This window comes from Arachis hypogaea, chromosome 4 (genome assembly GCF_003086295.3).
Source record: "Arachis hypogaea cultivar Tifrunner chromosome 4, arahy.Tifrunner.gnm2.J5K5, whole genome shotgun sequence".
NCBI lineage: Eukaryota > Viridiplantae > Streptophyta > Magnoliopsida > Fabales > Fabaceae > Arachis > Arachis hypogaea.
In genome coordinates, this window is record NC_092039.1 from 59,171,855 (window position 1) to 59,197,604 (window position 25,750).

Genomic DNA, 25,750 nt, shown 5'->3' on the forward strand with positions numbered 1-25,750 from the left:
TGTTTTCTTGTTTTGTGTCTTATGATGTTTTTCATGTGCATTTTTGCATTCATGGTGTCTAAACATGAAAGATCTCTAAGTTTGGTGTCTTGCATGTTTTCTTTGCATAAAAAATGTTTCAAAAATATAGTCTTGATGTTCATCTTGACATTCAAAGTGTTCTTAGTATTCATCTTGACATTCATAGTGTTCTTGCATGCATCATTGGCTTTAATTCATAATTTTCATGTTGTGAGTCATTTTTTTATGTTTTTCTCTCTCATCATTAAAAATTCAAAAAATCAAAAAAATATCTTTTCCTTATTTTTCTCAAACTTTCGAAAATGAGTTGACTTAGTCAAAATTTTTTAAAAATCATATCTTATAAGTCAAGTCAACTTTTCAATTTTTTTTTTAAATCCTATCTTTTCAAAATCTTTTTTTTCAAATATCAAATCTTTTTCATTTTTTCTATTATTTTTGAAAATTTCAAAAATTATTTTTAAAATCTTTTTCTTATCTTTATTTCAAAATTTCGAAAACTTTACTAACAATTAATGTGATTGATTCAAAAATTTGAAGTTTGTTACTTTCTTGTTAAGAAAGGTTCAATCTTTAAATTCTAGAATCATATCTTTTAGTTTCTTGTTAGTCAAGTAATCAAATTTTAATTTTAAAAACCAATTCTTTTTCAAAATATCTTTTCTATCATATCTTTTTCAAAATTTTATCTTTTTCAAAAATTCAACTTTAAAATATCTTTTCTAACTTCTTTTCTTTTCAAAATTAAATTTCAAATTTTTTTCAACTAACTCATTGACTTTTTGTTTGTTTTTTTATCTTTTTTAAAACCACCTAACTAATTTTAGCTCTCTAATTTTCGAAAATTACCTCCCCCTTTTTCAAAATTCTTTTAATTAACTAATGGTTTTAAATTTTAATTTTAATTTTAATTCTTCTCTCCAATTTTCGAAAATCACTAACTCTTTTTCAAAATTTATTTTCGAATTCTCTCCATTTCATCTTCTTCTATTTATTTATTTATTTACTAACACTTCTCCTCATCTCAAGAATCTTAACCTATCTTCACCCTTGTGTTTGGATTCTTACCTTTTCCTTCTTCTATTCCTTTCTTCTTCTACTAACATAAAGGAATCTCACTACTGTGGTAAAGAGGATCCCTATTATTATTTTCTGTTCCCTTCTTTTTCATATGAGCAGGTGCAAGGACAAGAACATTCTTGTTGAGGCAGATCCTGAACCTGAATGGACTCTGAAGAAGAAATTAAGAGAAGCTAAATTACAACAATCCAGAGACAACCTTACAGAAATTTTCAAAAAGGAAGATGAGATGGCCGAAAATAATAATGCAAGGACGACGCTTGGTGATTATACTACACCTACTTCCAAGTTTGATGGAAGAAGCATCTCAATCCCTACTATTGGAGCAAATAACTTTGAGCTGAAACCTCAACTAGTTGCTTTACTGCAACAGAACTGCAAGTTCCATGGACTTCCATAAGAAGATCCCTACCAGTTTTTAACTGAGTTCTTGCAGATCTGTGAGACTGTTAAGACTAAGGGAGTAGATCCTGAAGTCTACAGGCTCATGCTTTTCCCCTTTGCTATAAGAGATAGAGCTAGAATATGGTTGGATTTACAACCTAAAGATAGCCTGGACTCATGGGATAAGCTGGCCGCGGCCTTCTTGGCTAAGTTCTTTCCTCCTCAAAAGCTGAGCAAGCTTAGAGTGGATGTTCAGACCTTCAAACAAAAAGATGGTGAATCCCTCTATGAAGCTTGGGAAAGATACAAGCAGATGACCAAAAGGTGTCCTTCTGACATGCTTTCTGAATGGACCATTTTGGATATATTCTATTATGGCCTATCTGAATTCTCTAAGATGTCACTGGACCATTCTGCAGGTGGATCCATTCACCAAAAGAAAATGCCTGCAGAAGCTCAAGAACTCATTAACGTGGTTGCAAATAACCAATTCATGTATACTTCTAAGAGGAATTCCATGAGTAATGGGACGCCTCAAAGGAAGGGAATTTTTGAAATTGATGCTCTAAATGCCAGACTGGCTCAGAACAAAATGTTGACTCAGCAAGTCAACATGATTTCTCAAAGTCTGAATGGATGGAAAAATGCATCCAACAGTACTAAAGAGGCATCTTCTGAAGAAGAAGCTTATGATCCTGAGAGCCCTGCAATAGTAGAGGTAAATTACATGGGTGAACCTTATGGAAACACCTATAATTCATCATGGAGAAATCATCCAAATTTCTCATGGAAGGATCAACAAAAGCCTAAACAAGGCTTTAATAATGGTGGAAGAAATAGGCTCAGTAATCGCAAGCCTTATCCATCATCTTCTCAGCAACAGACAGAGAATTCTGAGCAGAGCACCTCTAACTTAGAAAACTTAGTCTCTGATCTGTCCAAGGCCACTTTAAGTTTCATGAGTGAAACAAGGTCCTCCATTAGAAATTTGGAGGCACAAGTGGGCCAGCTGAGTAAGAAAATCACTGAAACTTCTCCTAGTACTCTCCCAAGCAATACTGAAGAGAATCCAAAAAGAGAGTGCAAGGCCATTGATATAATCAAAATGGCCGAACCTAGAGAGGAAGGGGATGACGTGAATCTCAATGAGGAAGACCTCATGGGACGTCTCCCAGGCAAGAAGGAGTTCCTTGTTGAGGACCTGAAAGAATCTGAGGCTCATATAGATACCATAGAGATCCCATTAAATCACCTTCTTCCATTCATGAGCTCTGAAGACTATTCTTCCTCTAAAGAGGATGAAGATGTAAATGGAGAGCAAGTTGCTCAATATCTAGGAGCCATCATGAAGTTGAATGCCAAGTTGTTTGGTAATGAAACTTGGGAAGGTGAAGCTTCCTTGCTCATTAGTGAACTAGATACATTGGTTCAGCAAACTTTACCTCAAAAGAGACAAGATCCTGGAAAATTCTTAATACCCTGTACCATAAGCACCATGACCTTTGAGAAGGCTCTGTGTGACCTAAGGTCTGGCATAAATCTTATGCCACTCTCTGTAATGGAGAAGTTGGGGGTCATTGAGGTACAGCCTGCCATATTCTCACTACAGATGGCAGACAAGTCAATAAGACAGGCTTATGGATTAGTAGAGGATGTATTAGTGAAGGTTGAAGGCCTTTACATCCTTGCTGATTTCATAATCTTAGACATTAGGAAGGAGGAGGATGAATGCATCATCCTTGGAAGACCTTTCCTAGCCACAGCAGAAGCTGTGATAGATGTTAACAGAGGAGAATTAGTCCTTCAATTGAATGGGGACTACCTTGTGTTTAAAACCCAAGGGTGTTCCTCTACAACCATGGAGAGGAAGCATGAAAAGCTTCTCTCAGTACAGAGTCAAACAGAGCCCCTACAATCAAACTCTAAGTTTGGTATTGGGAGGCCACAGCCAAACTCTAAGTTTGGTGTTGAATCCTCACATCCAAACTCTCAGTTTGGTGTTGGGAGTCTACAACATTGACCTGATCACCTGTGAGGCTCCATGAGAGCCCACTATCAAGCTAGTGACATTAAAAAAGCGCTTATTGGGAGGCAACCTAATTTTTATTTATCTAATTCTATTTTTATTTTTATTTTTATTTTATGTTTTATTAGGTTCATGATCATGTGGAGTCATAAAACAAATACTAAAATTAAAAACAGAATCAAAAACAGCAGAAGAAACAGCACATCCTGGATGAAGGGCTTACTGGCGTTTAAACGCCAGTAAGGAGCTTCTGGCTGGCGTTCAAAGTCAGAACAGAGCATGGATCTGGCGTTGAATGCCAAAAATATGCAGCAATATGGCATTTAAATGCCAGGATTGCACACTGAGGAAAGCTGGCGTTCAACGCCAGAAACATGCTGTAGACTGGCGTTGAACACCCAAAACAAGCATCAATCTGGCGTTAAACGCCAGGATTGCATGCAGAGGATGTTTTACACGCCTCATTGGTGTAGGGATGATAATCCTTGACACCTTAGGATCTGTGGACCCCACAGGATCATCTCAGAATTTGTGGACCCCACAGGATCCCCACCTACCTCAACTCACCTTCTCTCTTCTTCACCAATCACCTCAATCTCTCTTCCCCATCACCTCTTCACCACTCACATCCATCCACCCTTCCCATGCAAACCCACCCTAAATGGCCGAAACACAAACATCTCTCCCTCTCCTCCATATCTTTTTCTTCTTCTATTCTTTCTTCTTTTGCTCGAAGGCGAGCAACATTCTAAGTTTGGTGTGGTAAAAGCATAGCTTTTTGTTTTTCCATAACCATTTATGGCACCTAAGGCTAGAGAAACCTCTAGAAAGAGGAAAGGGAAGACAAACGCTTCCACCTCCAAGTCATGGGAGATGGAGGGATTCATCTCAAGGGTCCATAGCTCAGTAGTAGAGCATTTGACTGCACATCAAGAGAGCCCACTCATGGACCTCAACAAGAGCATGAGGAATTCCCTGATCAAAAAATCCCTAAGATACCTCAGGGGATACATTTTACTCCACACAATTATTGGGAGCAACTAAGGATAGGAGCACTAAAATCACTAGGGATCAAGCAACAGAGGCAAGGAAGAGACATAGAAGAGCTCAAGGACATCATTGGTCCTTCAAGAAGAAGGCGTCACCATCACTAATTAGAACTAATATTCATTGCTATTTTGGGATTTATAGTATGTTCTCTTCTTTTTATCCTATTTGATTTTCAGTTATTTGGGGACAAGCAACAATTTAAGTTTGGTGTTGTGATGAGCGGATAATTTATACGCTTTTAGGCATTGTTTTTAGATAGTTTTTAGTAGGATCTAGTTACTTTTATGGATGTTTTCATTAGTTTTTATGCTAAATTCACAATTCTGGACTTTACTATGAGTATGTGTGTTTTTCTGTGATTTCAAGTAATCTCTGGCTGAAATTGAGGGACCTGAGCAAAACTCTGATAAAAGGCTGATAAAGGACTGCTTATGCTGTTGGATTCTGACCTCCCTGCACTCAAAATGGATTTTCTGGAGCTACAGAACTCCAAATGGCGCACTCTTAACGGCGTTGGAAAGTAGACATCCAGAGCTTTCCAGAAATATATAATAGTTTATACCTTATTTGAGATTAGACGATGCAAACTGGCGCTCAACGCCAGTTCCATGTTGCATTCTGGAGTCAAACACCAGAAACACATCACAAGCCAGAGTTGAACGCCAAAAACATGTTACAATGTGGCGTTCAACTCCAAGAGAAGCCTCTGCACGTGTAAAGCTCAAGCTCAGCCCAAGCACACACCAAGTGGGCCCCGGAAGTGGATTTCTGCATCAATTACTTACTTTTGTAAACCCTAGTAGCTAGTCTAGTATAAATAGGACATTTTACTATTGTATTAGACATCTTTGGTCTCGGTTTTATTCCATTATTCATCTTAGGAGACTATTGATCACATTTAGGGGGCTGTTCATTCGGCCATGCCTGGACCACTATCACTTATGTATTTTCAACGGTGGAGTTTCTACACTCCATAGATTAATGGTGTGGAGCTCTGCTGCACCTCGAGTTTCAATGCAATTACTACTATTTTCTATTCAATTCAGTTTATTCCTATTCTAAGATATTCGTTGCACTTAACCATGATGAATGTGATGATCCGTGACAGTCATCATCATTCTCACCTATGAACACGTGACTGACAACCACTTCCGTTCTACCTTAGACCGAGCCCATATCTCTTGGATTCCTTATTCAGAATCATTGTGGTATAAGCTAGAATTGATGGCGGCATTCATGAGAATCCAGAAAGTCTAAACCTTGTCTGTGGTATTCCGAGTAGGATTCAGGGATTGAATGACTGTGACGAGCTTCAAACTCGCGATTGTTGGGCGTGATGACATACGCAAAAGAATCAATGGATTCTATTCCGATGATAAACCACTATTTTATGGTTTACAATGTGTTTAATTGTGTGGTTATATCATGAACTTTACCCACTTATTCATATAATTAGCATGCATTTATATTTCCTTCCTAAAATTATTACATGATTGAAAACTTACTTCCTCGAGACCTTTAATTAGGTATTTTAATCCCCCTTTATTCCATTCAATGTCGTGATCTGTGTGTTAAGTGTTTCAGGCTTTATAGGGCATGAATGAATGAGAGATTAGGAAGGAAGCTTGCAAAAATGGAAGGAATATAAGAAATTGAGGAGATGACCAGCGAGAAGTGACACGTACGCGTCAGCGACGCGACCGCGCGGAAGAGAGGAATTCACAGTGATGCGGCCGCATGAGTGATGCGAACGCGCGGATTGGAAAAGCAGAAGCGACGCAGAGGCATGGACGACGCGCCCGCATGGAAAAGAAAAATGCCGAATGACGCGTCCGCATGAATGACGCGTCTGCGTGACGTGCGCGATCTGCAGAATTTCAAAAGTCGCTGGCAGAGTTTCTGGGCCAGTTTTCAGCCCGGAGTTACAGACTAGAGTCAGGGAACATGCAGAAACGAGAGACACAATTCATTCTACATAATTTTTAGTTTTAGTTCTGGATTTAATCCTCCCCTAGGGTTTTTCACTCACTTGAGCATTCATAATTAGCATTGGAAGATTTTGGCTTTAGCTTTTGAGAAGAGTCTACCTCCGGTACTAGTCATCTTATTTTGTTAATTACTTTTTATATTTATTCTTCCATATTTTTAATCCCTCTAGAGTTGACTTTGGCTTATTTTTTTACAAGTTATTAATATAGACTATTTTTATTTTCAATTAATCCTTTTATTATTGTTTATCATATCTTCTTTTATTTTCACTATTAATTCTGTGAATTTTACAATTATGATGAGCGAGTAGTTCCATGACTTGATTGGGGATGATTGAAAGGAACCCTTGAGTTGAACTAATCAAGAGAGAAATTATAATTGGGTTTATTGTTGAATCATTCTCTAATCATTAACTCTAGTCCTTCCCAAGGGAGAGGATTAGGACTTATGACTAGAAACCGATTTCCAACTTACTTGACTTTCCTTTACCAAGTAAGGGTTAACTAAGCAGAGTAACTTCCAATTATTAATTAATCTTGAGAGTATTTTAACAAGAATAGGGCTTCCATCTAATCTACCCCCAGTCAAGGATTTTATTTAAAATAAATTAAATTCTCTAATTTAAATTTCTGTTTATCAACTCAACCACTTTTGAAAACACCTGATTGATGAAATAGCACATCTCTCTACAACTCGTTAGGACACGACCTGGGATTCATACTCCCAGTATTTTAATTTTCAATATTGTGACAAACCCTTTTAAATTGATAAGCGGATTTTTGGTTGGTTAAGGACTGTACTTGCAACGTATCCCTATTAATAAATTCTTAACTCGCCAATTTCTGCCACGTCAATTTTTGGCACCGTTGCCGGGGAATTGCAACAGTGTGCTAATTTATTGATTGGTATTATTTTAATTGCAATTTTTCTTTTCATTCTGTCACTATGAGCTGTACGTTCCTTTTGTTAAATGACGCGTTCACTTCCTGATCAAAGCTTGCCAGTATTTGACCCTGAGATTGAAAGAACTCTTTCACGTATAAGGCAAGCTCGGCGTCGGCGACTCCTCTTTGAGGACGAACCTGAACCGTCATCTAAGGAACAAACAAGCTCCCTTTCTACTGATCCAGTTCATTTACATGCACGTGACATGGCAGCACCCAGAAGAGTCACTATCCAGGAGGAAGGTGCCCCTGATTTTACGCTCCAACCATTCCAGGCACACCACCCAGCAGTAGCTGTAAATTTTGAAATAAAGTCTTCACTACTCAACTTGATGCCCAAGTTTCATGGCTTACCTGCTCAAGAGCTTATCAAGCATCTTAGGGATTTCCAGACAGCTTGTTCTACTGTTAAGCGTGATGGCACTGATGAAATCTCCATTCTGTTGAAAGCCTTCCCGTTTTCTCTTGAGGGAAAGGCAAGAGAGTGGTACTACACTCAACCCGGAACAACTGTTTCCAACTGGGATACACTTAGGAGAGAGTTTCTGGAGAAATTATTTCCATCTGAAATGCCGATAAGCTAAGGAAGGACATGTCTATGATCATTCAGGATGAATTTGAGACCCTCTATGAATACTTGGAACGCTTCAATAATCTTCGAGAAGCATGCCCCCATCATATGATTCACAAGATAGTATTGCTCGGCTACTTTACACAGGGTTTGAAATCTCAAGATAGGACCACATTGGAAGGTGCTAGCAATGGTTCTATGAAAAAGTACAAGACTACGGAAGAAGCATGGCAATTGATCAGCGACTTAGCTGACTCTACTAGGAATCACAGGCAGAAACAAAGTCAGTCAAGAGCTGTTGCAGAGGTATCCACTAGTAAAGAGACTGCTGCTATAGCTCAGAGCTTATGTGAAATGACCAACTTGTTGAAGCAGATGCAACTGAATCAACAACAACCTCAGCAAGTTCAGCCTTCTCCACCACAGCACAGCCAGCAATTGGTTCCACAACGAGTATGTGGAATCTGTGCAGATTACAGTCACTATACCGATGAATGTTCGCAACTCCAACCAGAAGAAAACACTGTAGCAGCCACTCATAACTTTCATGACCGCCCCAATCAAGGGTACAATCAAGGTGGCAACTATAACCAAGGATGGCAGGATAACTCTAACCAAGGTTGGAGAGACAATTCTAACCAGGGTTGGAGGGACAATCATAACAGAGGAGGCAGAGATAACAATGGAAATCAGAGGTGGAATAACAATAACAACTTCAGGCAGCAGAATCAGAATCAGTCCTACAGAGCACCTCATTTAAGACAGCCTCAAGCATCTCAGTAGACCTCTCAGATCACTTACACCTCTTCATCTCCTAATGATGAGTTACTACAATCTATTGATCGGAGACAACAGGCCATGGAAAACAACCTTACTTCTACTCTGAATGGTTTGAATTCTACTTTGCAAGCCCTTGTCTCACAGATTGGATCAATGAACAACTCCAACAACCAGTCCTCAAGCTCTGGTGGACTCCCCTCTCAACTATTACCCAACCCAAAGGGTGGTATTAATGCCATCACCCTAAGGTCCGGAACCACATTGCAAGAGAGGAATCAGGAAGAGCCAAACCCACCTGAACACGCCTCAGCAGAAGAGGTAGTGGAAATAGAAGATGTTGAAGAAGAAAAGAGCATGCAAGACATGGCTGAAGAAGAAGATGCAAAATCACAGGAAGAAGCACCAAAGGGCACAGACACTATAGAGGACGCCGTTCCTATTCCATTTCCACAACTTGCAAGGAAGCCCAGGAAGCAGTTGGAACCTGATCCCAAAATGGTAGAAATCTTCAAAAAGGTTGAGGTAACTGTTCCCCTTTTGATGTCATTCAACAGGTACCTAAATATGCAAAGTTTCTAAAAGATTTTTGCATACATAAAGACAAAATTAATGAATTAGAAACTATTCCTTTAGGAAGTTCTATATCTGCTTTAATGGAAAATATACCTGAAAAACGTAATGATCCAGGTCCATGCATGGTTAATTGTACCATTGGAGGTGTAATATTTTCTGACTGCATGTGTGATTTAGGAGCATGTGTTAGTATAATGCCTTTATCTGTATATGATGTTTTGAGGCTCCCTCCCTTAAAAAGGTCGGCAGCTCGTTTTGTGTTAGTAGATAAAAGTATTATTACAGTGGCTAGAGTAGCTGAAGATGTATTGGTGGGCATTAAAGGTCTCACTTTCCCCATTGATTTTTACATCCTGGAGATGCCCCAAAATGATTCAGAGAAGCCATCGTCTATCCCACTCGAAAGACCTTTCTTGAAGACCTCAAAATTCAAATTAGATGCTTTCGCAGGCACATACTCTTTTGAAATAGACGGCCGAGTAGTAAGCTTCAATCTGAATGGAGTTATGAAACACCCTTCAAAAGACCGTTCTATCTTCCAGTGTGACATCATAGATGAAACCATAGCTGAAGTTCACCAGGAAGAGTTTTAAGATAAGTACATAGGACAAGGTCCAAGTGTGGGAAATTCCGAGGACAATGCAGGTACTCTACCACTGCCACCAGTTCCAGATAATCCAGAGCCAGACCATGAACAGAAGTTAGAATTGAAACCCCTCCCTCCACACCTCAAATATGCTTACCTCGAGGACAAGCAGAAGTTTCCAGTTATCATTGAATGGGACCTCACTTCTCCGCAGGAAGAGCAGTTACTTAGTGTGCTGAGGAACCACAAGAAAGCAATTGGGTAGAGTTTAGCAGACATAGTAGGCATCAACCCTCAAGTTTGTGAGCACAAGATATTTTTAGAAGAAGGATCGTCAACCCCAAAGAAGATTGAACCCTACTATTTTAGAGGTTGTCAAGAAGGAAGTGACCAGACTATTAGAGGCAGGTATTATCTACCCCATCTCAGACAGTGAATGGGTGAGCCCAGTACAAGTGGTGCCCAAGAAGTCTGGAGTCACTACAGTGAAGAATGAGCATGGAGAGCTCATAGCAACCACAGTACAGAACACTTGGAGGGTCTACATTGATTACAGGCGTCTCAACCAATCTAGTCGTAAGGATCACTACCCTCTTCTATTCATTGATCAAATGCTGGATCGTCTGTCAGGTAAATCACACTATTGCTTTTTAGATGGTTACACAGGCTATTTCCATATTCATATAGATCCTGAGGATCAGGAAAAGACTACCTTTACTGGTCCCTTTTGGACTTATGCTTACAAGAGAATGCCCTTTGGCCTGTGCAATGCACCAGCTACCTTCCAAAGGTGCATGATGAGTCTTTTCTCTGATCTTATTGAGGACTGTATGGAGGTTTTTATGGATAATTTTAGTGTTTATGGTGATTCTTTTAACCTTTGCTTGGATAGTTTATCTAGAGTATTAGATAGATGTGTCAGTACAAACCTTGTATTGAATTTTGAAAAATGTCATTTTATGGTTAAAGAAGGAATCGTACTGGGACATGTTGTATCTAATACTGGCATTTCTGTCAATCCAGTAAAGGTGGATGTTATTTCTAGTTTGCCTTACCCCTCTTCTGTGAGGGAAGTCCGTTCGTTCCTTGGACATGCAGGTTTCTACCGAAGATTCATTAAGGACTTTAATAAGGTAGCACTTCCCCTATCCAGATTATTGTAGAAAGATATTGAGTTCGAGTTCAGTGGGGATTGCAAACAAGCGTTTGATAAGCTGAAAACTGCCCTGACTCAAGCTCCAATTGTGAGAGGATCGGACTGGAGCCAGCCATTCGAAATCATGTGCGATGCTTCCAACCATGCAGTAGGAGCAGCACTGGCTCAGCATGAAGGTAAGGACCCTTTTGTTATTGCTTATGCGTATAAAACTTTAGACGCCGCTCAGTCTAACTACACTACTACTGAAAAAGAGCTTCTTGCTATTGTTTTTGCTCTGGATAAATTTTGAGCCTATTTACTTGGTACTAAGGTAGTAGTGTATTCAGACCACACAGCTCTAAAGTATCTATTAGCTAAAAAGGAATCCAAACCAAGGCTTATACGTTGGATATTGCTACTACAAGAATTTGATTTAGAAATAAAGGACAGGAGTGGTAACCAGAATCTAGTGGCAGACCACTTGAGTCGCCTTGAACACATTAAGGATGACTCCACTCCTATAGCTGATAATTTTCCATTTGATATAACCTACAAGAAGTATCTGAAGTAACCCCTTGGTATGCACCTGTAGCTAATTATCTAGTTAGTCGCACTTTTCCTCCACACTTTACTAAGCACCAAAGAGACAAGCTGAAAAGCGAGTCTAAATATTAAATATGGGATGACACATATTTATGGAGATGTGGCATTGACCAGGTAATTAGAAGGTGTGTGCCTCAATCAGAATTCCAGTCCATTTTAGAGGCCTGTCATTCATCTGAGAGTAGAGGATATTTTGGCCCTCAAAGAACAGCTAGAAAAATCTTAGACTGTGGATTCTGGTGGCCCACCCTTTTTAAAGACGCTGCTGAATTTTGTAAATTTTGTCGCCCATGCCAAAGGTTTGGTAATATCCCAGAGGGATGAAATGCCTCAACAAACTATGCTTTTTTGTGAAATTTTTTATGTTTGGGGCATTGACTTCATGGGTCCATTTCCAAATTCTAATGGCCACCTCTATATATTGTTAGCTGTAGACTATGTTTCTAAATGGGTGGAAGCAATTCCTACCCGTACTGATGATGCTAACACTATTGTTTCCTTTGTTAGAAACCACATTATTTGTCACTTTGGATCACCACGAGCAATCGTGAGCGATCAAGGCACCCATTTTTGTAACAGGAGACTAACAGGATTACTGAAGAAGCACGAGATCATTCATAAAATAGCAACAGCCTACCATCCTCAGACTAATGGACAAGCCGAGGTGTCTAACAGAGAGATAAAGTGCATTTTACAGAAGATAGTCAAACCTCATAGAAGAGACTGGAGTACCATACTATAAGATGCACTCTGGGCATACAGAACAGCATACAAGACACCTATTGGGATGAGTCCTTTCAGCTTAGTCTATGGAAAGGCTTGTCATCTTCCAGTTGAGGTGGAGCACAAAGCTTTTTGGGCAGTAAAGGAATGCAACATGGATTTGAGAAAGACGGAGCTGAAAGGAAGTTGCAATTGCAAGAATTGGACAGCCTTCGCCTAGAAGCTTATGAGAACTCGAGACTATACAAGGAGAAAATGAAGGCTGTACATGATCAACACATCAAGAGAAAGGAGTTCCAACCTGGGGATTTGGTCCTTCTTTACAACTCTAGACTGAGGCTCATGCCAGGCAAACTGCGATCAAGGTGGGAAGGTCCATATAGAGTCGAGAAGGCTGAACCATACGGAGTTTTCCATCTAAGTCACCCTTCAAGCTCTAAACTCATCAAGGTTAATGGAGATCGTTTGAAGCTCTACTAAGGTGAGAAGGCAATGAAAAACAAGGAGTTAGAGATTTTCCTCCTGGAGGATCCACTCGCAACTGAAAACTGAGTTATTGAAGCATCCAACTTAAGGACGTTAAAGCAAAGTGCTAGGTGGGAGACAACCCACCACGGTATGATCGTTCCTTTTCTTCTCCTTCTCTTCCCTCATCTATAACTCTTCTCCATACTACTGCCTCTATCTTGCACCTCATCTGCATACTGCATTTGCATAAAAAAAAATCTTCACGCGATGCGACCGCACTATTGACGTGTCCGCGTCGCAGGTGGATCCGAGAATATAAGAAAATGAACAGAGAGTCACGCGAGAGCGTGGCTGGAGGCGTGCCTTTGGCATAAATCATCACACGCGACCGCATCGCTGACGCATCCGTGTCAAGTGCAAAAATTAGCCTCCCACGCGTCTGCGTCACTCACGCGACCGCATTCCCTGGAATTCGACGTAAAATGGGTGCACGACCGAAAGTTGTGCTAGAGTGGTGATGGATCGGTGCTGAATGTACAAATTCTTCCCACGCGGACTAATGGTTCACGCGTCCGCATGATATCTTTCTAATGGCCACTCGTGCGATCGCATGACCCACGCGATCTTGTCACCCAACATTTGGCAAAAATAAAAATTCGAATAGAGAGTTGTGCAAGCGCGAGGCTGCCCTCGCGCCAATAGCATAACATGTGTCACGCGTCCGCGTGACCGACACGTCTGATGACAAGTCATCTTAGCCTAGTTTTACTAGTCTCTTTCTGTTGTTTTTGATTGAATTATGCACTTTCTTGAGGCTTAAGCAAGCTAATTTAGGTAGATTTGCATGCTTCCTTTGATTGAATCAACCATGGATAAATTAATGCAATTTCATGAGGTTTGATGCCATAATTGGTGCATATTAGTATAAAATGATCATCTCATGATTTTGAGCATAGCTTTGATGTGTTTGGTTGATTTATGATAGGTGAAAAAAGCTTGGAAAAGGGTTGAAGTAAGAAGGAATGGCTAGAAGCTAAGAGAAGACAATGAAACAAGTGAAATTGAACCAGGAAGAATGAAGTTGGACTTGAAGTTAGCCCCCAAACGTTGGCACAAACTTTTGGACGAAAAGTTAGCCTCAACGTTAGCCCCCTAACTTGGAGGCTAACGTTGGAAGCTGGAAATTCCTCCCAGGGTGCCCAACGTTTGCGCCAACGTTAGCCCCCAAACTTGGAGGCTAACGTTGGCATGAGAACTCTCCTCCAGGGCTAGCCAACGTTTGCGCCAACGTTAGCCCCCTAACTTGGAGGCTAACGTTGGCGCCACACCAACACAAAGCAAGGCCAACGTTAGGGTCAAAGTTAGACCCCTAACGTTGGCACCAACGTGAGATGCAGCAAACCCACTTTGCTGATATGAAAAGTTGGCCTCAAAGTTAGGCCCCTAACTTTGAGGCTAACTTTGAATCCAACTTTGCAAAACTCAAATCCGGTTCAATTGGTTCACTTGGGTTCCTCTCCAAACTTCAAGAGCAATCAACCAAGGCCTCTTTCAACCCAAATCCACCAAGAGCAAAGGCCCAACTCAAAGCTTGAAGATCAATTGAAGAAAGTGTATAATTAGGCTAGAATTCAACTTATTCGGGGAGCTTCCCTTTTGAGTTTTTTTTAGAGAGTTTTCTTCTCAGTTTTGGGGGAGCTTGAGTGATCTTTATTTTCTGAGTTTAATTGCTTTCAATTTCAATTTCAATTGTCTTGGATCTTGGGTTGGAGAATTGAAGGAATTCTGTTTCAATCTCATCCTTGGATCTCTCTTTTCTTTACTGCTTAATTGAATTTAGTTTCCTGTTAATTGTTCTTCTTCTATTTCCTTTGCAATTTACAATTCTCTTGCTATTGTTCTTGTTGGATCTAGGAAGGCATTGAGATCTAGACTTGGTTTTCTAGTCTCTGGGTCCTGAGATCTCATTTTACCATTTCAATTCTCTGATTCTTGCTTTAATTGTTCATTGTATTTTTCTGTTTGAATCCGATTCAATCCCAATTCCCAATTACTCTTCTGTTTGATGCAATTTAATTTCTCTGTGTTTAATTTCTGCAAATCCAAGTCCCAATCCCCTTTACATTTCAAGCCATTTACATTTCTTGTCATTTAAGGTTCTTGCAATTTACATTTCTTGCTCTTTAAGTTTCTGCCATTTGATTTCTTGTTCTTTAAGATTCAGCAATTTATTCCTTGTTCTCTTTACTTTCAATGCAATTTAAATTCTGTAAGTCACCAATCTATCAACCAAATCTTGATTCGCTTGACTAAATCAACCACTAAACTAAAATTGCTCAATCCTTCAATCCCTGTGGGATCGACCTCACTCCCGTGAGTTTTTATTACTTGATGCGACCCGGTGCACTTGCCGGTTAGATTGGTGTTGTTTTGGGAGAGATTCTTGTCTCCACCAAAATTTACTCATCAAGTTTTTGGCGCCGTTGCCGGGGATTGATTAGATTGACAATGATTAAGTGAGGTGGTAGTTTAGATCAAGCACTCTTTCTTAATTTTTGATTAACCCACTAACTGTTTGAATTTTTGCCTAAACTAACACTAACTCTGCTCTCTCAGTAGAGTACGTTGCTTTTCTGGGTCTGTGTCTATTTCTTGTTGTTCTGTACCACAAAAGCAATTTTCTTCTAATTTTCTCTCAAAGCCTATTAACTGTTTGACACATTGTGTCAACTAATCCTCTGACTACATTCTGGCATGAGAATATCCAATTTTCATTTGGATTGTTTGTGATTGTGCAGATCATGGAGGAAAGGAATCCTACAGCAAGAGGAGAAAAACTGAGGCATTATGATTTTCAGCCTCCATAATCAAAGAGCAAGATGTCAAGCTAGTGACAATATAAGAGCGCTTGTTGGGAGGCAACCCAACCGGAGATAACTTTCTTTTCATATCTGTTTCAATAAAAAGGTTAATTAGTTTTATCTATATTGCAAGAAGCTAAGTTTGGTGTTGCACACCAAAACAATCTAAGGGAGAATGAAGGATTCTAAGTTTGGTGTTCCACCAAAATTTTATCATACAATATATTCTCACCTTTTGCATAATGCTAGTTTCAAGCATTTAGACAAACTAATTAACTATTCTGCTGTTTTTAGTTTTATTGCTTTTGAAAAAAAAAAAGAGAAAAAGAGTTTCACACATGGTTAATCTGATGCATGAGAATTATTGGCAAGGTACTAAGTTTGGTGTTCCCACACCAAAGTAAGTTCAAAGTCCCACAAAATAAATCATGCATGCTAACCATTTTTCAAGTGCTTGGGGAACAAGCAACTTTCAATATCACTGCAGAGTACCATACAAACTTTTGGAAGGATTAAGCATCATCAACCAAAGAGATAAAAGAGGAATGTGAAAGTCAGCATTGATGATGATGAGAAGAAGGAAAGCAAGTGAACTCCAACAGGTTGTATTGTTAAGTGATTGTTTTACATCAATTATTGCTGTAATTGAAAGTTGGACTGTATCCTTATTTGCCCTGCCTATCTGCATAGTATAGTTTTCTTTATATACCCCTGCCTGCCTGCATAGCATGGTCTTTCTTTATAATTAAATAAGCAAGATGCTTGATTATTCACAACATTCTTATCTTCAAAACTTGTTTGCACTCAATTTTCAAAAATGCATCACATGAAAGTTCTTTGAAACGAAGGATTGAGGAATTAAACAATTTTGAGGTAAGCAAAAGATTAGGAGAAGTGGTGGTTCTAGTTGTATGATTATGTATTGAGGTTGCATGCTTGTGAACACTTGCATGGGAGCTCATAGGCAGGACATGAAGTTCAAAGAAGTATTGTGGAGATTCTCAAAAATCAATTGATCCGAGAAGCAAGCAAAACAAAAATAAAGTAAAGAAAATAACAAAAACAAAAAGAACATGGCCCAAGGCTCTGAGCATCAATTACTAGGCAGAAAAAGAAAGAAAGAAACAAAAACTCAAAGAGTTGATATCCTAGTAAATGCTTGTGGTTGAAGTGTGTCAAGGAAAGAGGCTTGAGCAAGTAAATCCTGAGGGGTGCTTTAACACCTAATACCTTAAAACCAACTGGTTTAGGAGTATTGATTGAAAGCTTATTTAAAAAGCCGCTTTGAGACATGATACTTAGAGTCAAGGCCAAAGCAAAGGAATTATAAGCTGCTTCAAGGTGATTACATATAAAGAGATCTCCATGATACCATTTGGATGAATATCCTAAGACCTACGACTCCCAATATGTGAGGACTAGTGAGCACTGAAGCCCTTGCATGAGCATATGATTTAGAGTTCATCCCACTGTTACTTGATCACTTCACTCACTGTACGTTACAAGTGTTCCTCAATCCATCTTAATTGAAAGAATCTCTGAGCATAATTCATTTCTTGCTTGAGGACAAGCAAGCTTTAAGTTTGGTGTTGTGATGACAAGTCATCTTAGCCTAGTTTTACTAGTCTCTTTCTTTTGTTTTTGATTGAATTATGCACTTTCTTGAGGCTTAAGCAAGCTAATTTAGGTAGATTTTCATGCTTCCTTTGATTGAATCAACCATGGATAAATTAATGCAATTTCATGAGGTTTGATGCCATAATTGGTGCATATTAGTATAAAATGATCATCTCATGATTTTGAGCATAGCTTTGATGTGTTTGGTTGATTTATGATAGGTGAAAAAAGCTTGGAAAAGGGTTGAAGTAAGAAGGAATGGCTAGAAGCTAAGAGAAGACAATGAAACAAGTGAAATTGAACCAGGAAGAATGAAGTTGGACTTGAAGTTAGCCCCCAAACGTTGGCACAAACTTTTGGACGAAAAGTTAGCCTCAACGTTAGCCCCCTAACTTGGAGGCTAACGTTGGAAGCTGGAAATTCCTCCCAGGGTGCCCAACGTTTGCGCCAACGTTAGCCCCCAAACTTGGAGGCTAACGTTGGCATGAGAACTCTCCTCCAGGGCTAGCCAACGTTTGCGCCAACGTTAGCCCCCTAACTTGGAGGCTAACGTTGGCGCCACACCAACACAAAGCAAGGCCAACGTTAGGGTCAAAGTTAGACCCCTAACGTTGGCACCAACGTGAGATGCAGCAAACCCACTTTGCTGATATGAAAAGTTGGCCTCAAAGTTAGCCCCCTAACTTTGAGGCTAACTTTGAATCCAACTTTGCAAAACTCAAATCCGGTTCAATTGGTTCACTTGGGTTCCTCTCCAAACTTCAAGAGCAATCAACCAAGGCCTCTTTCAACCCAAATCCACCAAGAGCAAAGGCCCAACTCAAAGCTTGAAGATCAATTGAAGAAAGTGTATAAATAGGCTAGAATTCAACTTATTCGGGGAGCTTCCCTTTTGAGTTTTTTTTAGAGAGTTTTCTTCTCAGTTTTGGGGGAGCTTGAGTGATCTTTATTTTCTGAGTTTAATTGCTTTCAATTTCAATTACAATTGTCTTGGATCTTGGGTTGGAGAATTGAAGTAATTCTGTTTTAATCTCATCCTTGGATCTCTCTTTTCTTTACTGCTTAATTGACTTTAGTTTCCTGTTAATTGTTCTTCTTCTATTTCCTTTGCAATTTACAATTCTCTTGCTATTGTTCTTGTTGGATCTAGGAAGGCATTGAGATCTAGACTTGGTTTTCTAGTCTCTGGGTCCTGAGATCTCATTTTACCATTTCAATTCTCTGATTCTTGCTTTAATTGTTCATTGTATTTTTCTGTTTGAATCCGATTCAATCCCAATTCCCAATTACTCTTCTGTTTGATGCAATTTAATTTCTCTGTGTTTAATTTCTGCAAATCCAAGTCCCAATCCCCTTTACATTTCAAGCCATTTACATTTCTTGTCATTTAAGGTTCTTGAAATTTACATTTCTTGCTCTTTAAGTTTCTGCCATTTGATTTCTTGTTCTTTAAGATTCAGCAATTTATTCCTTGTTCTCTTTACTTTCAATGCAATTTAAATTCTGCAAGTCACCAATCAATCAACCAAATCTTGATTCGCTTGACTAAATCAACCACTAAACTAAAATTGCTCAATCCTTCAATCCCTGTGGGATCGACCTCACTCCCGTGAGTTTTTATTACTTGATGCGACCCGGTGCACTTGCCGGTTAGATTGGTGTTGTTTTGGGAGAGATTCTTGTCTCCACCAAAATTTACTCATCAAGTTTTTGGCGCCGTTGCCGGGGATTGATTAGATTGACAATGATTAAGTGAGGTGGTAGTTTAGATCAAGCACTCTTTCTTAATTTTTGATTAACCCACTAACTGTTTGAATTTTTGCCTAAACTAACACTAACTCTGCTCTCTCAGTAGAGTACGTTGCTTTTCTGGGTCTGTGTCTATTTCTTGTTGTTCTGTACCACAAAAGCAATTTTCTTCTGATTTTCTCTCAAAGCCTATTAACTGTTTGACACATTGTGTCAACTAATCCTCTGACTACATTCTGGCATGAGAATATCCAATTTTCATTTGGATTGTTTGTGATTGTGCAGATCATGGAGGAAAGGAATCCTACAGCAAGAGGAGAAAAACTGAGGCATTATGATTTTCAGCCTCCATAATCAAAGAGCAAGATGTCAAGCTAGTGCAATATAAGAGCGCTTGTTGGGAGGCAACCCAACCGGAGATAACTTTCTTTTCATATCTGTTTCAATAAAAAGGTTAATTAGTTTTATCTATATTGCAAGAAGCTAAGTTTGGTGTTGCACACCAAAACAATCTAAGGGAGAATGAAGGATTCTAAGTTTGGTGTTCCACCAAAATTTTATCATACAATATATTCTCACCTTTTGCATAATGCTAGTTTCAAGCATTTAGACAAACTAATTAACTATTCTGCTGTTTTTAGTTTTATTGCTTTTGAAAAAAAAAAAGAGAAAAAGAGTTTCACACATGGTTAATCTGATGCATGAGAATTATTGGCAAGGTACTAAGTTTGGTGTTCCCACACCAAAGTAAGTTCAAAGTCCCACAAAATAAATCATGCATGCTAACCATTTTTCAAGTGCTTGGGGAACAAGCAACTTTCAATATCACTGCAGAGTACCATACAAACTTTTGGAAGGATTAAGCATCATCAACCAAAGAGATAAAAGAGGAATGTGAAAGTCAGCATTGATGATGATGAGAAGAAGGAAAGCAAGTGAACTCCAACAGGTTGTATTGTTAAGTGATTGTTTTACATCAATTATTGCTGTAATTGAAAGTTGGACTGTATCCTTATTTGCCCTGCCTATCTGCATAGTATAGTTTTCTTTATATACCCCTGCCTGCCTGCATAGCATGGTCTTTCTTTATAATTAAATAAGCAAGATGCTTGATTATTCACAACATTCTTATCTTCAAAACTTGTTTGCACTCAATTTTCAAGAATGCATCACATGAAAGTTCTTTGAAACGAAGGATTGAGGAATTAAACAATTTTGAGGTAAGCAAAAGATTAGGAGAAGTGGTGGTTCTAGTTGTATGATTATGTATTGAGGTTGCATGCTTGTGAACACTTGCATGGGAGCTCATAGGCAGGACATGAAGTTCAAAGAAGTATTGTGGAGATTCTCAAAAATCAATTGATCCGAGAAGCAAGCAAAACAAAAATAAAGTAAAGAAAATAACAAAAACAAAAAGAACATGGCCCAAGGCTCTGAGCATCAATTACTAGGCAGAAAAAGAAAGAAAGAAACAAAAACTCAAAGAGTTGATATCCTAGTAAATGCTTGTGGTTGAAGTGTGTCAAGGAAAGAGGCTTGAGCAAGTAAATCCTGAGGGGTGCTTTAACACCTAATACCTTAAAACCAACTGGTTTAGGAGTATTGATTGAAAGCTTATTTAAAAAGCCGCTTTGAGACATGATACTTAGAGTCGAGGCCAAAGCAAAGGAATTATAAGCTGCTTCAAGGTGATTACATATAAAGAAATCTCCATGATACCATTTGGATGAATATCCTAAGACCTACGACTCCCAATATGTGAGGACTAGTGAGCACTGAAGCTCTTGCATGAGCATATGATTTAGAGTTCATCCCACTGTTACTTGATCACTTCACTCACTGTACGTTACAAGTGTTCCTCAATCCATCTTAATTGAAAGAATCTCTGAGCATAATTCATTTCTTGCTTGAGGACAAGCAAGCTTTAAGTTTGGTGTTGTGATGACAAGTCATCTTAGCCTAGTTTTACTAGTCTCTTTCTTTTGTTTTTGATTGAATTATGCACTTTCTTGAGGCTTAAGCAAGCTAATTTAGGTAGATTTTCATGCTTCCTTTGATTGAATCAACCATGGATAAATTAATGCAATTTCATGAGGTTTGATGCCATAATTGGTGCATATTAGTATAAAATGATCATCTCATGATTTTGAGCATAGCTTTGATGTGTTTGGTTGATTTATGATAGGTGAAAAAAGCTTGGAAAAGGGTTGAAGTAAGAAGGAATGGCTAGAAGCTAAGAGAAGACAATGAAACAAGTGAAATTGAACCAGGAAGAATGAAGTTGGACTTGAAGTTAGCCCCCAAACGTTGGCACAAACTTTTGGACGAAAAGTTAGCCTCAACGTTAGCCCCCTAACTTGGAGGCTAACGTTGGAAGCTGGAAATTCCTCCCAGGGTGCCCAACGTTTGCGCCAACGTTAGCCCCCAAACTTGGAGGCTAACGTTGGCATGAGAACTCTCCTCCAGGGCTAGCCAACGTTTGCGCCAACGTTAGCCCCCTAACTTGGAGGCTAACGTTGGCGCCACACCAACACAAAGCAAGGCCAACGTTAGGGTCAAAGTTAGACCCCTAACGTTGGCACCAACGTGAGATGCAGCAAACCCACTTTGCTGATATGAAAAGTTGGCCTCAAAGTTAGCCCCCTAACTTTGAGGCTAACTTTGAATCCAACTTTGCAAAACTCAAATCCGGTTCAATTGGTTCACTTGGGTTCCTCTCCAAACTTCAAGAGCAATCAACCAAGGCCTCTTTCAACCCAAATCCACCAAGAGCAAAGGCCCAACTCAAAGCTTGAAGATCAATTGAAGAAAGTGTATAAATAGGCTAGAATTCAACTTATTCGGGGAGCTTCCCTTTTGAGTTTTTTTTAGAGAGTTTTCTTCTCAGTTTTGGGGGAGCTTGAGTGATCTTTATTTTCTGAGTTTAATTGCTTTCAATTTCAATTACAATTATCTTGGATCTTGGGTTGGAGAATTGAAGGAATTCTATTTCAATCTCATCCTTGGATCTCTCTTTTCTTTACTGCTTAATTGAATTTAGTTTCCTGTTAATTGTTCTTCTTCTATTTCCTTTGCAATTTACAATTCTCTTGCTATTGTTCTTGTTGGATCTAGGAAGGCATTGAGATCTAGACTTGGTTTTCTAGTCTCTGGGTCCTGAGATCTCATTTTACCATTTCAATTCTCTGATTCTTGCTTTAATTGTTCATTGTATTTTTCTGTTTGAATCCGATTCAATCCCAATTCCCAATTACTCTTCTGTTTGATGCAATTTAATTTCTCTGTGTTTAATTTCTGCAAATCCAAGTCCCAATCCCCTTTACATTTCAAGCCATTTACATTTCTTGTCATTTAAGGTTCTTGCAATTTACATTTCTTGCTCTTTAAGTTTCTGCCATTTGATTTCTTGTTCTTTAAGATTCAGCAATTTATTCCTTGTTCTCTTTACTTTCAATGCAATTTAAATTCTGCAAGTCACCAATCAATCAACCAAATCTTGATTCGCTTGACTAAATCAACCACTAAAATCTAGATTGGTGTTGTTTTGGGAGAGATTCTTGTCTCCACCAAAATTTACTCATCAACGTCCGCGTCGATTCACTTAATGCGCATTCGCGCGAACGCGTCACTCACGCGTCCGCGTCGCACAGCTTATCCTAATTTGCCACATATCTTATCTTTCTCTTCCCCCAATCCTACTTTTTCTTTTCCCTCCCTTTCTTTCTTTCCCCCTTCTTCTTTCTTCCCTCATTCTCACCTTTTACTCTTTCTCTCTCTCACCACCATTATCAAGGTTTTTCTTTTCTTCTTCCCTCTTTACTTTTCTATTCGTCTTCTTTATTTATGTTTTCTTCTTCCTTTCTCTTTCTTTTTACTTTCATTGCATATGTTTTCTTTTTCTTTCCTTTTTATTGGTGTCTGAAATTTATTTGGTCATTGTGAATTGTTTCATAATTGTTTGGCAATTATATTTTTAAAGGGGTTGCTTGCATGTTCGATTTATTATTTTCATTGGATTATTTACCATGCATGCTATGTGTTTGTGAAAAAGTCCATGTGGCATTATGCACTTTTCTACATTATCCTATTCTACTATTCAATGCATGCTTTTCACAAATTCCCTTTACTATTTTATTAATTGAATTTAATTGCCAATACAAACGTGATAGTTTGTTACGAAGTGATGCTTGATCTATGCTACTCATGCCCTTGCCAGCATGCCAATAAACATCTTGCGTCTACTTCCCTATCGTGCACTTGTTCTATTCCCTTTCTTAATCTTTTCACATGTTGTCATAACTATGTGTTTATTTCATTCATCTTTATCGTGCACTGACTATCACTCACTCAATCCCTTTCCTTACTTTATGTCTTTGGATTTAACTTACTTTCTCTTCCCTTTTTCATAATGGCCACCAAGAAAGGCAAAGAGAAAGCTACCCCTAAACCCACCGCAAGGAAAGGAACGAAGAGAGCATTAGTGGCAGAGCCTTCTTCAACTGCAGCCAAGCCCTCAACAAAAAGAATTAAAAGGATTATCAAGGTTGATAAAAAGGAGAGAGCCTTCCCAGCAAAGGACACTGCAAGATTTCCAAATCGCTATTGTGAGCATATGTTTCCTATTCTGGCAGCTCGAAATTACAACAATGAACACCTTCTTAACCTTTCGCCTCGTATTGCTGAATTTGTTGAGCCACAAATTGCACAAAGACATTAGGGATTCTTACAAAGACAACCACGACAGGTTAATCTTTCTTGGGTTGTTGAGTTCTACTCCAACTTCCACCTGCCACCCCTGCAGTCTGTCTATATACGTCAGAAGCAAGTCCCTATTACAGAAGAAGCCATTCAGCGAGCCTTAAATCTTCCACCTGCTCCAGAAGGATTGGACGCCTTTCAGAAAGTCGCAATCAAGCACCAGGCATACACCTTTGACTGGGACGCTGTTCTCAGAGTTATCGCTTAACCTGGCAGCAAATGGATCTTCAGATACCATCGTTCCCGTCCTAAGAGAATCTCGGCTTCCGCACTTACCTTAGAGGCTCACGTATGGGCACAGATTATGTCCCATTACGTCTTCCCGAGTACTCATGAGTCCTCCTTCACGGCAGATATGGCCATTCTACTATGGTGCATCCTCACAGACCAGCCTGTTAATTTACCGAGACATATCCGGAATGCTATGGAACACGTGCAGATCGCAGGCAACCTAACTTTCCCCGCCTTGGTCTCTGATCTTATCTCAGCAGCCGGAGTATCCTACAGAGCTGGAGACACCAAAGCCATTCTTCCACGAGATGATCAGTATGTCCCTAACGGGAGATATCTCAGGCCACAACTTGCCACTACCAGCCAGTCCACAGAGGATGTTGCAGCTCCTCCACCATCTACTAGTCAGCTGCTGCACCAAATACTGAAGCGGTTGGACCAACAAGAAAAGAAAGCAAAGCTCTGAGAGCACTGTACCCACCGCCGTTACAAATACCTCAAGGAGCTACTTACAGGAAACCACAGACCCCATGATGATCCAAACACTCCGGACTCCACTTCTTTCACCAGCACAGGGAGCCACGACGGTCCCGACTGTGGAGACATTGCCACCAGCCCACCACTGTTCCTGACAAATGGCACCGAGGATGGTGCAAATCCTTAAGTGTGGGGAGGTTGGTCAGTACCTGACTTCCGGAGGTAATTTTTCTTCCCTAAACACCAATAAATCATGATCTTTAGTTAGTTTTTCTTTCTTTTGTAGAATAGGATAAATTGCATAATAATAGATTAGTTGCATGCATGTTCTACTTGATTGAAAAGACAATAAGTTTCTTCTAAAACTCTATCTTTGGAACAAAATTTCACTATTTTAATTAAAACTCTTATGTTAAATTTGCTTGAAGTTGTATTTGGAACATGATTTTTAAAGCTAAAGAACACACAACCTGTGAGAATTGAGCCTTTATGCATGGTTACATTATTTAACCATATTTGTTTTATTCTTGTGTGTTTACTTCTCTATGATTGTAACCTATATGTTGTTCCATCTTATATGTCTAATGTTTAATATATTTATATGCTGCATATGATTGAAGCCATTAATTGTTTAGCTTACTTATCCAAATTAAGCCTACCCTTTCAATTACCTTTGTTAAAAAAACAAAGGTCAATGCATGTATGATAGAATTAAAATAAACAGTTGATACATGAGTATGGAATGTGAAAGAGAATCCTGGGTAGCTAGGTACGAACTCCATAGTTATACAAAATATATAGGTTATGTTAGAGTTTGAGTTAATTAAAGATTCAATTTATAAGTTCACTTAACCATATATGTATCCTTACCCTTACCTTGGCCCCATTACAACCCTGAAAAGACATCATGATGTTGCATTGGTATATTAAATGTTGTTGATTAGTTAGGAGAAGAACAAAATTTAGGGAGCATGATTAGAGAAGGATAGAGTAATTACCCTATACACTGGAGAGATTAGAAGATACATACATCATCAGTGAGGGTTCAATGCTTAAAATTTTAGGTTCCCCGCTTTCATGAGCTACCTTCTTGCATTTTTATCTGTTCTTACTGTATGAGA

The 25,750-nt window shown here is 39.1% G+C and overlaps 2 non-coding genes across 2 annotated transcripts; both read right to left on the minus strand.

Moving 5' to 3' along the window:
* Positions 1-1,720: 1,720 nt before the first annotated feature.
* On the minus strand, positions 1,721-1,828 carry LOC112799527 (small nucleolar RNA R71). The gene has a single exon (XR_003201102.1). It is a non-coding gene; the product is annotated as a small nucleolar RNA R71 (small nucleolar RNA).
* A 6,243-nt stretch (positions 1,829-8,071) lies between these two features.
* LOC112798505 (small nucleolar RNA R71) lies at positions 8,072-8,179 on the minus strand. Its single transcript, XR_003200115.1, has one exon. It is a non-coding gene; the product is annotated as a small nucleolar RNA R71 (small nucleolar RNA).
* Positions 8,180-25,750: the final 17,571 nt, after the last annotated feature.